The 8,190-nt window shown below is 46.8% G+C and overlaps 1 pseudogene; it reads right to left on the bottom strand.

Annotated features, from left to right (window-relative positions):
• Positions 1-7,331: 7,331 nt before the first annotated feature.
• Positions 7,332-7,940, bottom strand: LOC142435597 (ubiquitin-conjugating enzyme E2 E3 pseudogene; annotated as a pseudogene).
• Positions 7,941-8,190: the final 250 nt, after the last annotated feature.

The following is an 8,190-nucleotide window of genomic DNA, read 5'->3' as shown; positions in this document are numbered from 1 at the left end:
CAAAAGACCTAGCCCCGTCGCCTGTAAGTGCAACACACCTAGTCCTTGTGTGTGTAATTACCGTGAGGAATGCCTCTACACTTTCCCACGGTGTTTATGAAAGGTGGGTAGATTAGGGGGCAAAATGTGGGTTGTCTTCCCCCAATGCCAGGGCTAGTGGAAATGGGCTGGAAGAGCCACAAGAAAGGGGTTGTAGGGATTAAAAACCTGGAGCATCACAGTGTTCCAACTACAGATTTAGCGTCTTCCAGGCTCCTTACAAGTGACTTAGAGATTTGTTCCTTGGTGGTGTGAACGTCTTACTTTGAGATTACGACAGTAAACGTGTCTCTTCATTTTCAAAACCCGAACCAAACTCCCTGCCATCAAGTCAACACTGACTTTTAGCAACCCCCTATGGGTTTCCGAGACTGTAACTTCGTGGGACTAGAAAGCCCAGTCTCTCTCCCATGGAGCTATCACCGGTGGTTTTAAGCGGCTGACTATGCAGATGACAGCCATCACCAGGGGTCCTGTGTTCATATGCAGAAGCCCTGAAATGGAAGACTCGCAGTGGCTTAGTCCCAGGGAAGTGTTCACCGCTCTCTCTCTTTTTTTTTCATTGTGCAGCCTATCACCTGTACACAATTGTATTTCTTGAGAAACTGGGAACGATTTTAGGACAGACAGTGGATATAGTAGGACCTGCTGTGTTGAGACACACCGGAAAAGTAATCTCGTTTCAAAGCCTTGCATTATATGAAGAAAATCACACTTACATTGGCCATCTTGCAACGTGTATTTTGGCTTCAGCACACAACTTTGCTTTTTTTTTTTTCCACTTTGCCACAATGACCCGAGGGCAGTGCATGCTTCCTGGTGTTAGCAATATTTTCGAAACTGAGGTCACTTTTCCTATTTGATTGCTGCTTGTGTTTTGTGTCCTATATCGCTGAGTCTCTCTAATAGTCTCCCAGATTGTGCTTAATGTTTCTCATAAAACCCTATTTTGAAAAAAAAAAAAAAAACCCTATTTTGAAAGCACACCAGTCTGTGCGACCACGAGGTGTTGAAGGGATCAGGTATAAGGCATCATCAGAACAACAATAAAATAATCTTACCACAGTGAATGAAGGGGGGAAGTGCAGAGTGGAGACACAAAGCCCATTTGTCAGTCACTGGAGATCCCGTCACAGAGGGGTCAAGGGGAGGAGATGGGTCAGTCAGGATGTGATGTAGTACCGATGAAGAACACAGCTTTCCTCTAGTTCCTAAATGCTTCCTCCCCCCAACTACCATGATCCGAATTCTACCTTGCAGGGCTGGATAGGACAGAGGCTGTACACTGGTACATATGAGGGCTGGAGACACAGGGAATCCAGGGTGGATGATACCTTCAGGACCAAGGGTGTGAGGGGCGAGGCTAGGAGAGTGGAGGGTGAGTGGGTTGGAAAGGGAGAACTGATTACAAGGATCCACATGTGACCTCCTCCCTGGGAAACGGATGGCAGAGAAGGGGGGGAAGGGAGACTCCGGATAGGGCAAAATATGACAAAATAACAATCTACAAATTATCGAGGGCTCATGAGGGAGGGAGAGCAGGGAGGGAGGGGGAAAAAAAGAGGACCTGATACAAAGGGCTTAAGTGGAGAGCAAATGCTGTGAAAATGATTAGGGCAAAGAATGTACAGATGTGCTTTATACAATTGATGTATTTATGGATTGTGATAAGAGTTGTAAAAAAATAAAATTAAATAAAAATTAAAAATTTTAAAAAAGAGTTGTATGAGCCCCTGATAAAATGTTTAAAAAGAAAAATGAACCTATTTTGAAACTGGAGATAATTTTCTTTCAATCATTTTATTGAGGTCTCGTACAACTCTTACCACAATCCATCCATCCATCGTGTCAAGCACATTTGTACATTTGTTGCCCTCGTCATTCTGGAGATGTTTTTAAATACTTGTCTTACTTAATTTTTTTATCTACTAGTAATCTTTAATGAGCATCATCATTAGCAGTCTTTGATTCACAAAAAAATAGCAACCATTAGATATTATGAATCACTGTAGCACGTGGTTTAATAACTTTACGGAAACATTCCATTATGTTTTTGTTCAATTTTTCCCCATGAAGTTCATCAGCCGCCTTGTTTGTACCTCAAATGTTTAATAGTGTGTGTGTGTGGGTGTGTGTGTATGTGCTGTAAGCAGATCCTGCTTTGCATGACCAAGGTATCAGCTTTAAATCAAAGCCAACATACTGCTATCCAGGCAATTCCAACTTACAGAGATGCTGTCAGACAGGACAAAACTGCCGCTGTGGATTGCCTACTGAGGAAGTCTTTATAGGAGTTGAATGACTTGTCTTTCTCTCACAGAAAGGAAGATGGCTTTGAAGTACAAACCTTGTAGTTAGGGGCCCACTGTCTCACCGCAACACATGTTAAGAATACTGAATGTTATCCAGGATTCCCAAATGAGGTGTAGGTTTCCATGTTGGGCTGTGATCCACATGGTCTGTAGTTGGAAATCCAGCAAGTCCTCGGGAAAAGACTAGGCTTATTCCCTTCCTACAAAGTTATAATCCCAGAAACCCACATTGCGGTCGCTAACCTGATGGCAATGAGTTTGGTAAAACTTACATTTAAAACGTATATGCACCTAGAGGTATAGTATGCATATGTATTGTCTCTTATAAGAATGGCATTTCATAATACCAAAGAAATGTTATTGCCTGAATGATATAGTAGCACATTTTGATTCTTATGCTATAAAATTATTGTACAATTTTATTAAAATATATGGGAAATTGAGGGTCCTTCAAAAGAGAGAAATTCCCACATTTTAAAACGTTTCTTTCCCAGTTTTTTTCCTTAGCCCTCTATATTCCATTTAAATTGTTTTTTAAGTCATTTTATTAGGTCACATACAACTCTTATCACAAACCATGCATACATCAATTGTGTACAGAACATTTGTACATTCATTGCCCTAATTCTCAAAATATTTGCTCTCCACATAAGCCCCTGGCATTAGCTCATTTTCCAATTCCTTCCCTCTCCCTGATGAATTCTTGATAATTCATAAATTATTATTTTGTCATATCTTGCCCTGTCCAATGTCTCCCTTCACCCCCTCCTAACTCTACATTAGTCCCACCCTAGCCCCCTCCAATTCTGGGCTCTCACAACCCTACCTAGTGGATGTGTGCAAACACTGCAGAGCACACCTGACCTTTGGCTGCACACCCTTCACACTTTCACAATGGTGAATTGCCACAAAGCAGAGGTGAGACATACACACACACACACTCCAACCTGCTCTTGACTTTTCTGACACCAGTTGTTCAACACTCCTCCAGTCTACGGGGTTGCATGATCAGCGCAATGACCAGACAAATCAGGATCCTCACAAGGATGGAGGTTTATTAGGGGGAGTGAACAGAAACCACAAGCCAGCTTTGGCCAATATTAAGGATTCTTTGCAGTCCACTCTGCACGCTGGTTCTGCACTCCTGGTCCAAGAGGTTCCTTTCACCTGGTTCTTGCGTTCCTTTCTAGTCCAAATTTTTCCCACAGCCCACAGCTGCGTGGCCTTGCACTTTCCCAAAAGGGCAGAATTATTTCCCAAAAGAGTGTGTTTTTTGAGATGGTAATCCACACCCGAAAATTTCCCAGTAAGGTTTTGAAAGACTGAGCACACAATTCGAGTTCAGGTTCAAGATACACAAAAACAAGGAGAGGCATTATGAAGGTGGAGAAGTCGGCTAGAATCAAAGAAAGATTTAGCCATATTTGAATGGTTCAATACTTGAGGAACAGATGCCAAGTCGATTTTCAAGAAGTACTGCCATTGAGACTGACAATGAAGGTGACATAGGAGCCACTGGGAACGAGAAAGACGTTGGACACAACACACACATAGCATTCAACACCAGAGCGTCGTGGTGGTGACCTCCCTGTGTGAACACTGCCGACACCAGCAATCAAGCTCAGGTATGTGTCGTTGTGCCTATAAACCAGCAGATGCTTTCAAGCTGCTTGATGTAAATATCCTTCCCCTAGCAAGTCTTTACAAAAACGAAACAAAAAGCTAGCTTTCCAGGATGAGTCCTATGTCCACGGTTCTGAGATCTTTCCTTGCTTCCCTGGAAAAGCAACGAGGCCTTCACAAATCCCCGGGCACGAGGGTGCACAGGTCGGAATGACTTGCTACCATCCACTTCTCAGTTGCACGACCCACATTTTGCTTCTTCTGCCTCGATCACTGCTGACCCGACAGGTGAGGTATATTCCTGATCCTGGGATCCCTGCCGTCTCGGGGTGCAAACTCATCTTCCCCAATGGAAATACTACGTCATGCTTCACACCTTCGGCGCCCTGCACAGCCATGCAGGCAGCAAAGCAAAACGGATGATCCGAATCTTCATTTAAATCATTGCCCTGGACAAGCGCTCCCGCCTGTCCTCGCTGCGCCCGATGCACCAACAGGCTGCGTAGTTGCAACACGCCGGTTCCCGCGCAAAGGCCGCCCGCCCGGCGCCCACGACGGTGAATAAAAGGGGGCTCGGTGCCTGCAGCCCCCCCAGTCCCCCCTGAATCAGCACCGCGAGCGATGACGACACTCAAGCACACAGGCCGGGGGCGCGCCCCGAACTGCGGCCGCACGAAGACGCGCTGCTCCATCCCGGCTCCTCGGCGCAGCGCATGGCGGCCGCGCAACACGCGGGATGCCCGGGAAGCGGAAGCGAGAGCCAGGAGCAGGGGTCACGCCAGGCCGGAAACGCACGCGCACTTCCGGTTCCGGTGTTTGACTCTTGATGCCTCAGAACTCAACTCGCAGCCATCCCGTGGATTCCGACTCGTCTTTACCGCGACGGGAAACTGCAGCGCGGATTTCAGGGACGGATGACGGGGATCACACCGCAGGCTCCAAACTGCTAATGACCCGAATCTCCAATCATTGTGCTGCGAAGTTGGCCATTGAACAAGGCTTTGCCAAGTCCTTTCACATGCAGAAGGCCCAGCTCAGCCCTTTAATGGGGCTAATCCTGCTTCCCGCTTTCCTTCACAATGTGGCCCACCTGAGCTCCCACCGGGAAGGCATTCTCAATCATTTTAGGGAGTGCAAGAAACGCTCCAGGCTAACAAGTAATTTAAGGGGAGCATTAAGAGCTTTAAAGTGACCCCAAAAAAAGCCCACAACACAGACGCATCCCCACGACGAGGGAAGGCCATAACCTGCGGTCACAAGGCGTCCAGGGATTATAGTCGGGACGCTGCTTACACACGGCATGGCCAAGCAAACCGGCACGAATTCAGGAATGGTGGCAGAATATTACATGGCGGTTCCACGTGGGACTATAGAGGAACAGGCCCATACGTGCGATACAAACATGATGTCAGATGGAAGACTTAAAAGATTTCGCCAAGAACTTTCACGCCAGCCATTGAGAGCACAGTTTACAGGGCTGGAGTGTACACGCCCAGTACTGTCCCCAGGATGGACATCTCCTGAAAGCAAGACCTAAAAAGAGGCTGCCCTTCCCTGAGCTGCCTGTGTTTGCTTTGGGGATTGGCTTACCTGGGTTCTGGGCTTCCTGGCGCTGAAAGAATTCACGCAGCAGCACGTTTGTAATCCAAGTGAGTTTTTGTGCGCGAAAGGTAAAGATTCAGGTATTACAGCCTCAAAAGGATACACGCTGCTTCTGGAAAGCGTGCCAGGCCGAGCAGCAGACCCACATAGCGCGGAAAACCACATAGAATGTGTGAGATCCCCAAAGGAGGAACTGGGAATTCCCGGGGGGCAAGAACGCGTGCAGCCGCCAGAAGGAGAGGAAGCGAGACTCAGCAGGCGTGCAGGGCTGTGCTCGCTGCCTTTGTTCCATCCCGCCCCACGGACTGGGGGAGGCGTGGTTGAGGGAGTTGACTGACTTCATTGGCTGAGTTAGACTCACCTATCTGATGTCAGGTGGCTAGGTTGTAGCTTTAGGCTTAGGTTTCATCTGCAATAGGGGCTTAGTTTGCACATGCCCAATTCTGGGTTTGCACATAGGTGTCCAATGGATGCCTGATTTCCCTGCAACCGCTCTGTTGTTAGGTCCCATGCAGGCATTAGGTCGACAACCCCCCTTTTGTCCTTAATTAGGTTGCCTGCCAGCCCGGGCAAGGTAGAGGTAATCCAATACCGTCAGTCTTAGGGCACATTTATTTATATACTTAGACATTGAAGGACAACTGCAGTGACACTCTTGGCCTCTAATTTGCTGCCTGTCCCCATTCCAATAAACCCCCTTGGCCTATTTGCTGCCTGTTCAATTCCAATAGTGAGATATCTTTCTCTCCTTTTTCTGTCTTCTTTTAAGCTACACTGATGGTTTTTCTACTGTGATGGTTATGTCCATCAATCCTGGCTTAATCTCTTACAGAAAAGGATGAAAGTTGGGCAGGAATCAAAGCTGGACATGTACAGACTAAGGTCACCCAGGTGAAGATGAAGGTCATCTAGGCATGCTGATGAAGGTCAACCTGGGCTAGCTCACTAGAAACCACTTAGCCAGTAAGTAAGAAAGGCCAATACCCTCAACCACACCTCCCCTCAAGTGGGAGTAGGAGGGGTTAAAAACAGAGACCCAGTACTGGCAAGCTCCCTTTTTCAGTTCAGAGGGTGGGATTGCTCCTGGGGTGGGCTTGTGCACAAGCTCGGCCCCTTTCCAGTTATGGAAGCTTTGTGTAGCTTGCTTTCTCTCCCTCTACCCCCAGACTCTCTCGTTCTCTTTGAGCTCCAGAGCTCTTTTCCGTTCCAGCACACCTCCTTTCTTCAGGAGCATGTTTATTGTGTCTGAGATGATACATCAGGTGCTCTCTGAGCTACAAAGGGTAAAAGGAAATCCTCTCATTACAAACTGTCAAAGGTAGAAGGTAAAACATTTTCACAACAGCATATACCACAAACTCAGAAATAGATCTGGTTTAATACAAATGACATAATTCCTAACCATCTACAGCTACTTTTATAACTTCATACAGATAATGAATTAGGCTAAAATGCACTATAATATTTGGTAGACTTCAGGACCAGCATCCTTAGTACATCACAAAATACATTTGATATCCCAAAGAAGCAAGACTTGCAAGCAGGCATTTTAAACATAACTATTCTACAGCTACAGAGTTTTACTCTTGATAGCATTTACCTTTTTTGGGAGTCTCCCAGTCTCCGAAGGATAAAAGCCGAGAGTAGAATCAGTATAACATATACACAGAAGTCCGTATTGTAAAGGCTATAAAGAATTGCAGTGCAGTGAGAAGATGCCTTCTGCTCCTTCACACTGCATACAAATTATGTGAATTATGTTGCATATCTCTTGGTCCACTGTCTGGCTGTTCTGTCATGTTCTGCTCTGTTGGTCAAATACTGAGTGGCTATGCTTCCAACCAGAGGATCTGCAGGGATGCAGTCTGCCAAAAGAGAACAAATAGACAGCAAAACCTTTGAAATAGTCAAAGCAGGACTCCCGCTATCTTTAAGGATGTCCAAACAGATGACTCCCTGACTGTTGATGTTGCAGTGATAGATTCTGGTGCGGAAACTAACCTTTGGTGGCTTAAACGGATAATCTGATGAAAATGTGACATCCAGAAAAAACACACCTGGTGGGCCAAGTGTAGCTGATGTCCATTCATACGTAAATAGTATCCCCTTTAGGCCCAGCACTGCAGTTGGGAGGAGAATCAAGAGGTATTTCAGAGAGCTCCTTCTGGATTCTTGCAGCACAAGTGGATAACTTAGCAGTGGTTTTGCTGGAGAGCTGGCGTTGTCCTTCCGCTGGGTGGCAGAAGGTTTTCTTTCTTCTTGTTCTTCAGGCTCCAGAGCGACTGGGTCTCGCTGGTCTGCAACCGAACTTCCACTGCGGGTGCTTGGACTCTTGTCTTCCGACCTTAGCCTGTCACTGGACATCTTGGTGGAGTTATTTCTTGGAAAAGTCGGCTGCCTGCCAGGCCCGCTCGCATGCCTCTATGGTGTAGGGGAGGGAGACTGATAAAAAAAGCTTCCTTAAGGAAATGGAAGCAGCTGGGGGATGGGGGAGGTGAGGAGGGAAAAAAGAAGCCATGGAGGCTCTGACCTGGGAGTGTGGAGCATTGAAAGTCAGAGGGAGCAGTGCAGTGCCGGGCTCAGGCCCGAGGGTGGCGCCACTCAGGGATTTGGG

This window comes from Tenrec ecaudatus, chromosome Y (assembly GCF_050624435.1).
Source record: "Tenrec ecaudatus isolate mTenEca1 chromosome Y, mTenEca1.hap1, whole genome shotgun sequence".
Taxonomy (NCBI): Eukaryota; Metazoa; Chordata; class Mammalia; order Afrosoricida; family Tenrecidae; genus Tenrec; species Tenrec ecaudatus.
This window is presented reverse-complemented; position numbering and strand designations above follow the sequence as displayed.